Here is a 17,104-nt window from a genome sequence, read left to right as displayed (position 1 = left end):
CAGGCAAAAAGTGAGACCATCCAAATGTTTTCCAGCTGTAAGCGCTGATTCTCTAGTTTAAAAGGAAAAAACGGCATAGCTCTGGCTTAAACCATCAGGAGTAAAGATGCTTTGAAGACAACATGATATTTGGGGTGTATGTGCTCCCATTGGGTTTTAACTTGATTTTTAAATTAATTAATTTATAAATTAAGTGCTTACCAAGAAGCCATTCATTGCATACCCTGCTAGCTTGTTGCCTGTTAAAACCATGCTGTTTATTAGGATAAATGAACTGCGGGTTGATTCAGGCCACCTTGCCACCATATTAGTCAGTTGCATTTGTGCATCACATATTATTTGCACATTGAGGGAATGAAAATGCTTTCTATTAATAGAGGCAAATTCATCCTGTGATAGTGCCTTTTTAGCATTGTTCTAAGTAGTCGATTGCTCAGACTACATTTTGGGAAACTCTAGCTGCAAATTGCATGTTATCCTGGTCAACCACATTGTAGGAGAACTTTATACGTGAGTAACAAACAGGTGATCCTGTCCCCTACAGCTGGCAAGGTGCAGGTCAGGGACAACTGGCACAGTCTTGACCAGTCTGCCAGTTTCCTCTGAAATACCCCTGTTGCAATGAAACCCAGTGTGGTCAGCAATTTTAAGGGAACAGCCAATAGGTGACTCCTCACTATGTGCCTCTCCAAAGCTGGACCCAACTTAGGACACAGTTGCAAGACGATTGCTCTAGGAAATCTGAAAAAGCTGATAAGCCAGTCATCATCATAGGCCAGAAGATTGGTGTTAGGCTTTTATGTCCACTCATTTAATTACATACAAGAGTCATTGTTTCCAATGAGGCCCCTGTGTCTATGCTTTGCATTTTGAGGGGCAATGATTTTCACCTGTGCTCTGACAGACTCGTAACAAATCTTCATGTTAGTATAATCTGCTTCTGTTCCTGTTTTTGTTCCTGTGAGCTTCCCTGTGTTTCCTGTTCTTGTATCCCACCTGCAATCAAGTTTTTGTTGTTAAAGTAGCTTCCTTCAATCTGCCTACTTTTGAGTCTGCATTTGGATCATTTTCCTGTGTTCCTGCCTTCAGCTGTAACACCAGGAGGAGTGAACTACAGAATTGTAATGGGTAAAAGAACTACAAAAACAAGGACTAGGTTGTAATATTCTGGAATTTTTCAGCATATTTAAGAGTGGAACTTCAACAATAATACAGTCTCAAAATGACTTAGTACTGTCTATTGTGGAGCAATACTATACTACCATCTGCTAGTAATTGAGAGTTTAATTTCCTCTGAATTAAATTCTTTATGAATGAGTTATTTCTTTCTTTCTTTCTTTCAGCAGTTACACAGATTCCCTTTAAATCATCCATGGAAGGTGCTTACATGTCACATACGTAGTGGACTAGCATCATAGCAATATCTTTCTATGCACACTATCTCAGTTTTTACTTAAAGTATCTTCTGTCCTTGTCAGTCTTAAATGTTTATTTTTATCTTTAAAGTTCCCATATTTTCCAGTTTAGAAGTGTTTAAAGTCTTGATATCCATAAAAACATATTTTTTGTGGTTCTAAGTACAAAAAAACATCTCAATGTAGTTTTACAGCTCCTCTCTCAGGCGTTTCTCTGGAGCTCTAGTAACAACAGGTCAGTGAGCCAGCCTAATTTTCTGAGTGAAAATAAAAAATAGCAAATTTCAGGGACACACTCAGAGAAACCAAATCCTGCAAAGCTTGGACAGTGGGTTGGGGTGGGCTGAGCTTGGGCTATGGCTGAGAGTGGTGACTGCTTTGTTGTGACATCACAAAGTTATGGCTTTAAGGCACAGTTTCTGTATGTGGGCTGTGTGCATTTCTATGAGGACTGAGCACTTTGATAATTTCACTTTATTAATATAGAACCTTGACCTTTATAATAAAAAAGGCATGAAATCTTACTTTCTACTATATGGGACCTTCAGTTCTGCCAGTCTATGTTTATGGAGTCACAGTTTCAGCCTGTCCTATCTATCATACAATTGTGAATATTGTTGCCTTTTAAAATCCAATGTTATCACTGGGTGTTTAGTTTAATGAACCTATTAATACCAATTAAGCTGTTGTCATTTTTATTAGTGTCCTGTCATGTGGCATCAAACCAAATAGCAATACATAGCTTTAAACGTCTGTATTTTCCCTGTCTCTGTGAGCCCAACACACCAGCCTTAAAGTTTCCCCCACTTCAGCTAAAGCGTGGGGCATCAAATGCAGAAATTTGACAAGCAGTATACTTTTCCCTCAACAGGGGGAGATGTGGCTCTGTCATATCTGGCTCAGTCCTGTGTCAATGAAAGGTGCACCTCGCTGAGGCACCTCGCCCCCCCAACAGTGATGACTGCAGCCGTCCTACCACACAACCCTCAGGCTCCTGCTCTGGTTTAAACTTGCTGTTTTTATGTTATTTAATAGGATTTTCATAGCAATGTGTCACTCTGCAGTCTGTCACTTCCACTGACTGAGTGCATACGTATGCCGGGAGCTGGCAGAGAGTTCATCATGGTTGTCTAAACAGGGAAAACCTGATTCTGTGTGGCTCTTCAAAGCATATGCTGCAGTGATACAGTGTTAGATACTGGTTACTGGTACTAATATATATCTGAGATGTGTACAGTGGCCAGCATCAGCCTGAAAGGTCAATCAGAACATGTACGGGATTTAAAGAAATTAAATTTGCATACAATATGGCGTGCTGGGTCACAGATCAAAGGAGATCCTCTGGGTTAATTATTTGCTATAGTTGTTAGCAACAGATTAGCTAAAGTCTGCAAAATAATTGAAACTCTTTATAAATGGACCATGACCAGACAAAACTCAAATCTAAAACCCTGTTTCCCAAAAAGTTGTGGCACTGTGTAAAATGTAAATAAAAACAAAATCCAGTGATCCAGTATTAATTGAAAATAGAACAAAGACAATTTGAATTTAATGCCAGCAAAACTTTTCCATTATGTTAGGACAGGGGCATGTTTACCATTGTGTTGCATCACCTCTTCTTTTAACAACACTCATGTTTGGGAGCTGAGGAGATCAGTTGTTGGAGTATTGAAAGTGAAATGTTGTCCCATTCTTGCCTGATATAGGATTTCAACTGCTCAACAGTTCGGGGTCTTCTTTGTCGTATTTTTCATTTCATGATTCGCCAAATGTTTTCAATGGGTGACAGGTCTGGACTGCAGGCAGACCAGTTTCGCGTCCAGACTCTTCTACCAGCCACGCTTACTGAAATATGCAAGGCCTTCCCTGAAAAATATGTTGTCTGGATGGCAGCATACATTGCTCCAAAACCTGTATATATTGCACAGCATTAAGGACGTGACATCAGTGATTTCCAAAAACAATTTGAAATTTTGATTTGTCAGACCACAGGACAGTTTTCCATTTTGCCTCTGACCATCTTAAATGAGCTTGGGCCCAGAGAAGTAGACAACGTTTCTTGATCATGTTTAGATATGGTTTCTTCCATGCATGGTAGAGTTTAAACCTGTATTCGTGGATACAATGAAGAACTGCATTTACGGACAGTGGTTTTCAAAATGTTCTAGAGCCCATGCAGTGATTTCCACTATAGAATCATTTCTGTTTTTAATGCAGTGCCGCCTGACGACCCAAAGATGAGCGCTATCCAGTACTGGTTTTCAGCCTTGTCTTTTTGCCTACAGAGCTTTCTCCAGATTCTCGTTATCTTTTAATGATATTATGAACCGTAGATGCTGAAATTCCCAAATTCTTTGAAATTTTACATTGAGGAACATTATTCTTAAACTGTTGCACTATTTGCCTATGCAGTTTTTCAGAGTGATGAACCTCTCCCTATCTTCACTGGATAGAGACGCTGCCTCTCTGGGAACCTCTTTTTATACCCAATCATCTACTGACCTGTTTCCAGTTAACCTTATTAGTTGTGAGATATTCAACCAAGTGTTTTTTTGATTTGTTTGTTTGTTTTTTAGCATAACACAACTTTTCCAGTCTTTTGTTGCCCTTTTTTGAAATGTGTTGCTAGCATCAATTTCAAATTAGGCATACTGTATATTTTTCAACAATAAAATTTCAACATTTCAACATTTAATATGTTGTCTTTAGCTACTACCCTTTCTAACAAACTCCAGCTGAATGACTTCTGTCATTACATATTTTATTTCCATCTTGTGATGGAAAATGCAATTTTTTCTTTGCCTCCTCATCAGGGTTTGCGTCTTGGCAGCACATTCCCTCCCACCTGCCCCATACAGTTGACTCCTCATTTCACACTGGACAAAAATTCCACTAACCGTGCGTTCACACCAAACGCGATGGACGCGATGAACGCCACAAGTTTCCATGCAAAGTCAATGTAAATGGCGCGATGGATGTGATAACGCGTGTATCGCTTGAAGTTGAAAAATTTTAACTTTTCAAGCGACATCGCGAGACGCTGTGCCACGACATCCAATCAGCGTTGATGTCCAAACCACGCCACCGACGTAGTTACGTCAGACGCACATTTCAAAAAATGGAGGAGAAAATTATTGTGGCTGTCTGTGGATACCATGGATGTATTATAAGACCTTATTCTTATAATACATCCATGGTGGATACACGGAGCTATACGACACAACGTCCCACTTTTACTGGGACAGAAACAAAAAAGATAATGCCTGGAAGAAGGTTAGCAAGGAGGTACAGCTGGACTGTGGACGTCTTAATTAAATCAGACGTCCACAACAGATAAAGCGCAGCTACGGTTGTTAACTCAGCCATGGTTGACGAGAAAAAGAAATAAAACAGCGGGATGTGAAGAAAATAGCGGGAGGTGGGTTGCATCATCGCGCGATTGAAGCAATGAAGCGATGATCACAAATGTGACACAAATGTGTCGAGCGACGCGATACTTGCGTTACGGGCGATGACATCGCGTCCATCGCGTTTGGTGTGAATGCACGGTAACTCCCACTCATATCTGGATTTTGTCTTCATTGGGAAAGAGTACCATCAGCATTCATTCCCAGGTCATGTGACTCTGCTCATTTTCATCCCTTTAAAAGAAGCAGAAGAAGCCACACCATGGGTACTTTGTGTTTGTACTCGCCATCTCTCGCTTTCTTTTTTAGACTGTAAACCTCCTCTGAACGCCCTCCTTATCTGAAGGCTCAACACAACTGCCTGACAGACAGCTGCATGTTTCCTGGACTTTTAATGTGTCCCCCGAGCAACATAGTACCACATGCTAAAGGTTCGCATATTTTATCCAAAAACCTCTTTTCATGCCTCATTCATTCTTGTCTTATTTTGCACACACCATGGTCACTGATAATGTAGCCTGTGCCAACTCACTGTAACAAGCCGAGAAGTTATACCATTGAAGGTCAGCAAAAACTAGATTTTCAGCCAACAAGAGCTAAACTATTGCAGCATAATCCATCTCTCTGCTTTTCTTCTGCATGCTCAGTTTGTTTCAAACATTTGCATTTGTGCCAAAATTATTAAACAGCTTTCATTTGTCACTTGTGTGGTCAGCTGTTACAAAATGGCTCAGATGTAACCAAAAAGTTGTACGTCCCATGACTATAATGGATGTTGTAGCAGCTAGGAAACATCTCAGTTCTGCTTCACAGTATTATTAAAACTGTCGTCTCACATGAATTGCTATCGCTCACTCACACAGGCTGCCTCTCTCTTCCCCTTACCTGTGACTTCTCCACATTTTCTGTGCGGTTTAAGTTGCATTATCTATCCAGTCCTCTCTCCTTTCCTCTGCTGTCCCTTGGACTTCACTGTGGCTAATTTAATTTATGTACTCTGCATAAGTCATCTTTCCTTGTCCTCCCGTTAGTAGATTACAACTTCCAGATTTAAGCTAATTTAAAAACTTAAAGTTGTGATTACTGAGAATCAATTTCTCTTTTTATTTTTGTTTTTGGTTTTTGGATGTTGGAGGTTAAGGTGAGGCCCAACTGTTGCTGTCTTTACCTACATTGTAATAGTGGTGTTAATTTAGACATTTCCAGTTACTAAAAGTTAGTCCACACCTTCCAACCAATCAGAATCTAGAGTTTTCAGTGACCACTGTATAACAGACTATACTTCCACAATTGTGGTATGTTCATATATAAATACCAGTAGTGACTTATTGGATGTTAAAATAATTATTTTTCTTTTTATCCTCTAAAATTGTTAGTGCTTTTTCATCTTTCTTCAGTTTTAATAAAGGCTGTTTTCTACAGCCAATGTTCAACCTGCACAACAAATATCCACACAATTAGACTGCAGCCAAATTGTCTGGCAGTGCATCTACACAAGCAGCCTCATAATCATGATAACTACTAGTGATGTGCAATAGCACTGATTTCCTTTCCGATCCGATACCAAGTAATACCCAGGCTGGTATCGCCGCTACCGATATACAATACCGATACTTTGTACAAAAGCTTAATATGTTCAGAGAAGGAAATTAATAAGTAGGCCATAACCATTTCAAATAGGACATCAGACTACTCTTTCTTATTCTTTAATAACAAATAAAAACACATTCAGTGCACCATTTAGCCTATCAGAAGATCAAAAGAAGTCCTACAGACCAAGAAACTTAAAAGTTGCATGTTAATGTCAGGCACCCTTGAAAACACTTGGCAAGTATGGTCTCCTGCTTGCATTATTAGCACAGCATCTGGGCATCTTGCTTAAAGACTAACCGAAGATTTATTCATTTGCAGCTAAATTGCTAGTTAATAAGCTAAGTAAAAAGCTGTATATGGCGAGCACAGTCACCGATATGTGGTAGTCAAAGCTAACATAAAATAACACCAGAATTTCTAACACCTCAAAAATCAGAAGCACAGATTTCCTCACATTCGGTTAATCAATTAACTACAAACCATATTAATTGTTCAATATTTGCATTAAAAAAAAAAAAAAGAAATCCTCCCAAAGGCACCAGCACCACAAACATGGACGAGAGGTCACATTCAGTAACTCTGAGATAATATTGTGTCATGTGATTACATCTCAGGTGTTTGACAAGGTTTGTGGTGGTGCCACAGCACCTTACAGTCTTCCCACACACATCACAAACTGCATCGTTGTTGTTCTCAGAAATTAAGAAGTTTCACACAGGACTTTGTTTGTGTTCGGTCATCATCAATGTCAACACTCAGTTCAGCAGCTCATGTATTTATAGAGCTGTAGTTCATATGACTATGACAGACGGAAGGAGAAGTAGTGCCTATCAACCAGGTATCATTTCGACTATATCCCGGTGAAAGTGTTGTTACTTTCTACCCTGTTGATGATAAAAGACACATTTACCCCAAGTTATTGAGTTAAGGTATTGATCTTTTAATGTGAGAATCGATCCTAGAACAGAAATGTTTAGTATCGGAAGTATCAATATTTCAGTATCGATCCGCATACCATTAATAACTACATTGGAGATGTGAAACACTGACAAAGACGCATTACTCAACACAGAGCACAACTTTATGCCTGTGTATAGTTTATACTTGTCTATGGTAAAGTGCTTCACACTATCGCATAAGATGCAGTATCAAGCTACGCTTATGTGGTTATATGGAAAAAGTGCAGAGGAGAAAATAAAAAGAATATCACTTCACTGATTTTCATAGCTTTATCTCTTCTCAGTAGAAATCAGGCAGATGAACCGATCAGCAGGTCAGACGGAGAACATCACATCCAAGACTGGTCTCTCTGCCCATTCTTATTGTCTCTGTTTCTTTCCCTTTTTGATTCATGCTAAATTTACTCCTGCAGGGTCTCAGAGTGTCAGATTGAAGATTATAAGATGCTTCTAACTGGTGTGAAACGAAAAACAGACAATGTAGCTTATAGGTCAGATACTAATTGTTTGCTATCCCAAAATTGAGCTGGATGACAACTAGAGATCAGTGACATCTGTGGGAACAGATCTTTTTTTTTTTTTTTTTTTGCTGCCTTGCAGGTTTATACAACAATGATAACTTACATTTAATAATAATAATAATAATTTAAATTCATCATGAGTCAAGAAATATTGCAATGTATGTTGAATGATGTATTTCTCTGTTCATGTATGTGTTTGCATTCTTGTTTGCATGTTTCACACAATCTTACGTTTACTTTCAGATGTCTTCCTCTGAAAAGGTGTACAGTTTTTTGCACTAGATGGCACTGTGTGCATGGTTGTGAAAAACTTCCTTAATACTGTGACTGGATCAAAGCACACAAATATAATTTATGAGCAGTTATTGACACTGTGTTTTGTATTTAGACTTCACCTCATCAGATCAGCTCTGTTGCTGTGGGGACGGGTCTAAAAACTGGCTGCACAAATCTACACGGTGTAATTTACTCCCTATCCAGTGTTTCTAAGGTGAGTCACTGTGAAGCATACAGCAGTTGAGTTGAGTCAGCAAAGGTCTCTGAAGATGACACTACGCACTGAGAGTGAATTAGCAAGGGGTCCATGCCAGGGCCAGGTGCTGAGCTGTTCGCCCTCGTTGGCATACAGCCAGGCAATAAAAGTCAAGTCTTGGAAACTGATGTCTGTAAAAGCCAACTTGAACACTGTGCTGGTCAGGTAACCCACCAGTTGAATAAAATGTCAGCTGTGCTCAACATACCTGTTTGGCATGACTGTAGGGCTGCTTTGTGCTAGGCAGTGCAGCTGGGCCAGCAACTGGGTCCACCCAGACTGAGTTATGGTTTTAAAAAGGAACAGTCCCTAGGAAAACTGCAACTGTGACTGACAGCGTAATCTTTGTTATTGGGCTAATTGAGTGATCGTGTTGCATTTCCATCAAGCTGGGGTATATGGAAGCAAATCTGTCTCACTAGATTTTTAAATTGTAAAGCCTGTGAATTTCTAGCACTTTTTTTTTTTTTTTTGCACTAAAATTATGTATCCAAATTTTTTTTCAGGTTACTCTCCACTGGTCATGTGATGTCTGGCGGGCAGCCATGGCAACTAACATTCAGGGAGAGAATCAGAAATCTAAAGCATTGATGTATTGTTAGAAGGTCCTAAATACATCTATGGTGAAAAATAACGAATGGTATGCTGCTAGTGGAGCTCGTGGAGCAGCTTATCTCTAGTCATATGCTCCTCTTGTTTCAGCGCCACATACCAACAGCAGGTGCCGCTTAACAGTGGTCAGCCACTGACTCCAATAAGTTTGACTTGTCTGCTGTGTTGTTGGAGTATGTGTGATGCTTTGACACTAAAATGACACTGAAATAATTTCTTATGCTGATACGGATCCTAATTCTGAGCTAAAATAGCCTTTTTTGGTCTAGCAACTGTAGCCAGTCTCCAACTAGTCAGTCTCCAGACAGCACCATAAGCCATTGCTTTTGTATGAAAACAGCCCTGAGATAACTTATGTTGTGATTTCACACTATAAATAAAAACTGACTTTATGTTAGTTGCCGTGGCAAGCTGCCGGGTGTCACACGACCAATGGAGCATTACCTGATTGGCTGGATGTTGGTTCAATTTAGAGAGATAATTGATTGCTTATACTTTGTATCCTGGATGTTGAATCAGAATTTTTTAACTCGAATTTAGGATCTGAATTTGGCCTCTCGCATTTGAGCAACATGAATATATAAGATTTGAATTTTTTAATTCTTGAATATTTGATTCTGAATTTATGATTATTGAAAAATTTTCTCTTGAAAAATTCACAAGTTGTTGTCACAATCATAAAAAAATTCAGATACATAATTTCAATACAAAAAAAAAAATCAGTGCTAGAAATTCATAGCCATTACAATTTCAAAATCTAGTGAGACAGATTTACTTCCATGGGGTATTAGTAAGAGAGAGCTTTAAAAAGGAGAGGTTAGAATCAGTGCGGCAGATTCTACGGTACCCTTATTTTTAGCCCCCAAGTATAAGCCACGCCCCAAAAACCTAGAGCCTACATTTTCCACAGTGCAACTTGATAAACGCCAAACCAAATTAATCCTAATATTATCACTGACTGTTGATGACATCATCAGGTTATTTTTACAGACTTAAGAAAGCTCCTAAAAAATGAAAACTTTTTTCAGAGGTTGAATACTGCTCCTCATGATGGGTAAACAGAACTTCATGATTGAAAGTGCCCCTAGATGCCATTTTTCACTGCCACACAACAAATAAATCTCAGAGTCAAATATTTCAAAATCTTAAAATTTTTTGGTGAATTTCTAAATTCCTTTAATCAGCATCCCTCAATTGTAGGCTGATACAGGCATGTCTGATCGATGTATGTTACTGAATATACCTCTTGTTACAAAAGAAGAACAAGTCAATCAGTGTGGCAACACCTGTGTAATAAATCAAAATATCAGGAAAATGGCTCATATTATCCATAACTTAGTTTCACATATGCTTTATAAACAAGGTCAAGTAGCCAGTGCCTGTGGTCCCACAATCATGAATAAAGTTAGAAAATGGAAAGCCTGCTCTCAGCATTCAGCAGCTCTCCCATCTCACAGAGGTAAAAACAAAAAGTACACATTTCAAAGGATTGAAAACAGGTGGTGTGAGTTCAGTGATGCCATTTAATACTTCTCTTGAGAATAATAAAGTGGCTTCCTGTTCAATACATCTGTGATACTGTCCCAGACTTCATATGCACAAAATAAGGGTTCATCCACCTATCAGTGGCTCCATCTGTCTGTGCAGCCACTCCATACACACACACACACACACACACACACCTCATCATCATCATTAGTGTACTGGGCAGCTTAACAAAGCCTATCCAAACAAGTTTGTAGAGCAGATGAATTAGTTTGACATTCATATCAGAATATTAAATGAAAATATGAAGGTGCAAGAAAAAAGACTTAAGAAATGCATAATTTGCTCACATCAGTCGAAGACATTTAATTCAGCTGAGACTTGTTATCTTTTATCATGAAGATATGGTTATGAAAGTCTTAATATAACCAGGACAGCTTCATCAGAAATCATATAAAGGATCTTATTATCATGCTGAAAATGTGATGTCTTACATGTGTGACTGCTTTCTCCTGTTTATTGTTCTGTTGAACAAATGAAAATGAATAAGACCAGCAGAGTGCAACAGTAAAATTAAGACATCAAAAACACAGCTTCCTCTGAAGTTCAGAGACATATTTAAAATTCTGCCACAAAAAAAGCAACCAAATGTTGATTCAGCTCCTTGTTGTTAAACACTGTCAGGGGTTTCCAGCTCAACTCTGAAGATGACTGAATATGCATGTGAACTCCTGTATATGCTCTTTTGCAGCTTGTTTTTTTATGTGTATAATGATGCATAAATTGTAAAGAAAGTCCTAATCCTAAATCATAAACACAAAAGATGAATTATTTGACATGTAGGTCAAGTCACAGTTATATTCCCATTGTAAATCATGATCATTATATCTCAATAACTTCCAGAGGAATGTGTCTCACTGTCATTTTATATCTTAACCTTTTCATTTTCATACAATACCTTTTCATACAATGTATGTGCATACAGATGCACATACAGATGTATTTACACATACCAGTGGGGTGTTCGATTTAAATTCATGCTGTAAAATGAGGAAAGACGGCATTCTGAGAGGATTTGTTTACACACATATATATTGAAAGGTGTGTTCAAACACTCATGCACATAAATACCACCACCCTCCCTCTCCTCTCTCTAATCAAAGCATTGTCAGTTCACTGGGAGCAGGACATTTTGTTTTTATTTTAAAGAAAAGTGGATGATAGAGCCTAACATCTTCTGCATCTATCTTGCAGTTTTAAAGCAAAGAAGCCTGGTTGTTTTGATAGTAAGCCTGATAAAAAACATGTCACCACAGCGACTGGGACTAACAATGCATTGCACATTTCGTATATTCCGCAACTGAGAGCAGTTATCTTTCTCTCTGGGCAATTAATTTGATATCATGGAGGGTTTTCTAAAACTAACTTGGTCCATGAGTTTATGTTGAGCATGATAATCGCTACTGGATTAAAAATGTGACTGTCCTCTCCTGTACTTCCTGTGACCCCCCAAACCTCTGTGGTAATGACAGATGTGCTGAAACAAGACTCAGTCATGCTAACAGCTGTCTGAGGCTGTTGCATAGACAGTGGTGCTTTGGACTAAAGGTCAACATCAGCATGCTAACACTCTGCACAATGATAATGCTAACATGCTTACATTAAACCTGTAATAACTGGCCTTTATGGTCACTTGGGGGTAGCAGAAACAAGTTGTGAAAATAGCACTGGCATATCCTCATATTTTAAGTTGTTATAGCAAACTTTAGAATTGCTACAAAACAAAAATGTACTGAAGCAATTTGCGCTGAGCTATATTGAAGGAATGAGGCATGGGTCAGTGAACAGCCCATTAAATTTTAGGGCAGATACATTTTTTTTCTCTGAAGTCTGGTGAATGATGTTTGACAGCAGCCTTGGCCAAGGGATGCATTCTACTACTGAGCACATTTTCTAGTTACTTGGAGATATTTGCACCAAAGTCAACCACATTGAGATTATTTTGGTCTGGATCAAAGTGGTGGACTGACCAACTAAAAAACAAACTAATATCCATAACACCATGCTGTTAGTGTGGCCAAAACAGTAACAAAGTTTCATCAATAGTAAAGACGGCAGTATATTAAGAAAAACGGACTTAAGACATCTAATCTGCATCATATCTCAATATCTCCAGTATGACTATAATTTAAGATCCTGAGGAGTGACAGATATGTGGTGTTGAGCAGTGAAGGCAATTTATGTAGCATTTATGCAAGCTCATGTCTACTTCACTTCCTGAGAAGTTGTAAGGTAGAATATATATGTCAGTAAATTATGTATATCCAGTTTACCTTCTTAGGCAGTTTGATAAGACACTCCATGTTGAAGCTGCAGCCATGTTTATATGTGAATACTGCAGACAGTGTTTCACATATTTTTAAAAACAGCCCCAGATACCAACAGATATACCAACAGATACAAATGGAAATCTTTTTGCAGAGTTTTGTACAGATCTCTCCTGCCACCAGCAGGCTAACATTTCTGGCTTGTAGTGAAATATCTATAACTATAACTATAACTATTGAATAGATTTACCTGAAATTTAGTCCAGATATGCATCATGATGAATATTCCTTTATCTTTTCTTTAGCGCTAACAGCAGATCAAGTGTTCACTTACTACTACACTTTGAAAAATCTTAACATCTCCTAAATGTTCATGGGCTCTAGACGATTTCCCCCTTAAGTTTTACAAGTATTCACATTTGTGCATGTTGCGGTAGAATAAATTGAGAGGCACTAAAGAGAGAGACATTAGGAACAAAAAAAAAAAGTGAATATCACGCCCAGTGGGCCACACCTGTCTACTCTGCCTATCTTGGACAGTCCTGATTATTGTGTGCACAGCAATTGTTTAATCCTGCCAGCTAGAGTGAATGAGGACAAGGCTCCCAAGTCCCAATGACCAAGTGGTCTCAGTCCTTTCATAACCCAGCTGTGACTGGGTTGACAATGTCCCACCCTGTGGCTTCAGGAACAGCCCCAGTTGTTACTCAGTCCACCATCTTCCACTTTGTAAGGTAGGAGAGGCTGGATCTGGCATACCCCATGTTGTCTTTTAAAGTGGCAGGCCAGTCCCACCCTTTTTGGATACCACTGCCCTCTGATTTTGAGGGACCAGTGAGGTATGGTGGAGGAAACCTCCTCTCTCCTGGCAAAGAAAACGATCAGAGTGGTGAAGTAGAACAATCAGCAAGCTTGGTTCTATCCACGTTATTTCCTCATTCCTACAAAGGACGGGAGACGTAGAAAGACTTTAGATTTGACAGGGTTCTACAACTTTTTGTGATCTCTGTGATGCAAGATGTTGACTGCTAAGAGTTTGATAGGCCATCCTCCAAAGTGACTGTCTTGCCACAATTAACCTGGTGGGTGCATATTTTCACATATTTCAGATCCCAGTGTGGAAGGGACACAGGCGTTACCTCTGGTTCACAATCAATGGCAAAACCTTCCAGTTCAAGGTTCAGTACATCACTAGCTCCTTGTACATTCACAAGAAGCAAGATTGCAGTCCTCAGACCCTTGCATCCTGAAGTTCATTACGTCCTCATTTACCTTGGTGAGTGGCTCATGTGTGCTTGCTCAGAGTGCTGCCTCCTGAGCTTTGGACTTTGTACACAGGAAAATCTGCAAGTCAGAGTGTAAAGAACACAGGCTGTATACAGCTGCATCCGGAGGTGGTAAGTGGGATCTGATCACTTTGGTACATCACCTCCACAGAGACAGCTTCCCTGTTTTTCTCCATAGGGAAAAATAATCTGTCCTTGGGCACAGATGCAATGGCATCTTCCCCCTTCACCTTTCTGCAGCCACTCCTACAGAGAGTTCAGGTGGAGGAAGTCAGACTCATCCTGATGCCCCCCCCCCCATTCTTCTCCATCATTCTCCCCAGTGGCTAAGGCTTTGGGCCTAGCCCCTGAGAGGGCTGAGCTTCTAGCCAAGGGGTTGCTCCATGTTTAGCACTCTGCAGGGAGGCTCCATCAACTAAGGCAGTCTATTCAGACTGGCTAAAAGCAAACCAGAGCTGTACCCATTTCTAGGTAACTGTATATATTGTTAATTGTTTTTGTTTGACTATTTGTCTGCTTGTTTTGCTATTTTGACTGTACATCTGTACATCTGTATATCTAACAAACAAACGCACATCTGCTGACACAGTGCTGTTACAACAGGAAGGGACACAGACAAAGGAATGAGCCAGGAGTAAACAATCACCCAGTAATCTATTATGGACTTCTCCAACTATATTCAGAACACGGAATACTTTTATGAAAAAACAACTTTATCATCGTGTTAAGGGTTCTTTATCGTCCTGTTAAGGGTTCTGTGGACCCTTACAGACCAGCCGATTACAAATAATGGAGAATTGGACAGAGAACACAGATTCTAGATCCTGGTACGCCATGTGAGTAGATATTAACAAATCATATTCATGTGCTCATGGTTAGTGCAAAATGAACTGAATATTTGAATTCTAGAGACTCTAACCAATCTAACAAGGTATGATATGCCTACGGTGACAAAAAATAATTAAAAAAATAAAATCATTTACTCATTGATAACCTATTCAGAGCCAGGTCAGAACCTTCAGTTATGGTCTGTCTGTGGGACAGTCGGGCTTAACTAGCAACCCCAGTGAGAGGGACTATATGCAGAGGTTCCGGGATATATGAATGCTTTGAAACACAACATCTTCAATGACAAAGAAACAACTTCTAGCTCAGTGTTCCAACATCTGCAAATGGCAACTGCTATTACAACTAGATATTTATGAGGTACAACAAACATCCCAAGGCAAGGGGGAGCCAGGACAACAGATCAGGGGGGAGATACCATCATCATCTCCACACTCCAAGATTAGGTACCATACCCCAACAACAAGCATAGATTCTCTTAACACAATGACAGCTGACCTGAGATTGAAGATCATCGCCAAGCTGGACACCTGGCACCCTCATGGCCGATAACCAATTCAATTCAATTAAATTTTATTTGTATAGCGCCAAATCATAATATACATTATCTCAAGGCACTTTACAGGGTAAGGTCAAGACCTTACTTTGTTACAGAAAAAAACCCAACAGTTCCCACAACGAGCAAGCGCTTGGCGACAGGGGCTTGCAAGTGACAAAGTAGCGTCTGCTAGAGGATGTGAATGCAGCACTACGTAATATTCATAACTGAGACCAACGAGCTGATATACACCACAGCAACAGTGGTCCTAGAGATGCTTGGCTACAAAATGAACACCATAAGTCACAAAGAGCATGATCCCCCATGGAGGAGGAGGCTGGGGGACAAGATCAAGTTAACACAGAGAGAAGTTAGGCAGCTCTCAGAGTAACAGAAAGGTATGATGAAGAAAGGGCTTCCTAAGTGCAACAAACTGTCTATTCCTGAGGCACTGGAGACTGCCAAATACAGACTCACAGCTCTGCTGTGATCTTCGGATCTTCAGGCGGGTGCCTGAAGAGATACACAGGAGAAGCAGACGCTAAGAGAATAAACAGGATGTTCTCCACTGAACCATGTACCAAGTGTACTCTCAGTGGCAGGGTAATAACATGAGAACAGATCCACACAGGGCTGAGATTGGACAGTACTGGAAGAATATATGGGAAAAGGAGGCATCACATAACACCAATGCTCAGTTGCTAGGGGATCTAAGAGCGGACCACAGCGATCTCCTGGAACAAGATTCAGTAACCATCACAATGGCAGACATCCAGGAATGAATAGTTGAATAGCACCAGGCCTTGACATGATCCACATGTACTGGCTAAAGAAACTAACTGCACTCCATGAATGCCTAGCAGCACAAATGAACCAGCTGCTGATGGATGGGACCCACCTAGAATGGTTAACCCAAGGACGGACTCAGATGAGTATGCACATGGCCCAATGCATGAGCGGGGCCCAGAAAGGAATTGGTAGTAATACCAGAGGAGCCAAGCACCAGGGACTGGTTGATAGAGCAGTCACTTGAGACTGCAAGACCAGGCAGACCAACCTGTGCACCACCTGGACCAACTACAAGAAAGCCTACGACTCAATGCCACACATGGATACTGGAATGCTTCGATATGTACAACATCAACAGGACACTAAGAACCTTCATCAAGAACTCAATGGGGCTGTGGAAAACAACTCAAGAGGCCAACTCAAAGCCAATTGCCCAAGTTACCATTAAGTGCGGCATATACCAAGGAGATGTCCCCGCATAGGCCTGAACCCCCTCAGCCAGATCATCACAAAGAATGGCTAGGGATAGCGGTTCTGAAGTGGAGCAACCATCAGTCACCACCTCGACATGGATGACATCAAGCTGTATGCCAGGAATGAGCGAGACAATGTCTCACTGATCCACATCACCAGGATCTATAGCAATGACATCAGAATGTCATTTGGACTAGATAAGTGTGGTCGGATGGTATCAGAGAGAGGGAAGATGATCAGAATAGAAGAGGTTAATATACCAGAAGGCAACAATGCAGATATTCAGGAGAGCTACAAATACCTTGGGATCCCACAGTTAA

This window comes from Trachinotus anak, unplaced genomic scaffold, assembly GCF_046630095.1.
Source record: "Trachinotus anak isolate AG129_WGS33_773 ecotype Australia unplaced genomic scaffold, CSIRO_AGI_Tana_v1 ptg000019l, whole genome shotgun sequence".
In the NCBI taxonomy this organism is placed as follows: Eukaryota; Metazoa; Chordata; class Actinopteri; order Carangiformes; family Carangidae; genus Trachinotus; species Trachinotus anak.
Note: the sequence above shows the minus strand (reverse complement) of the source record.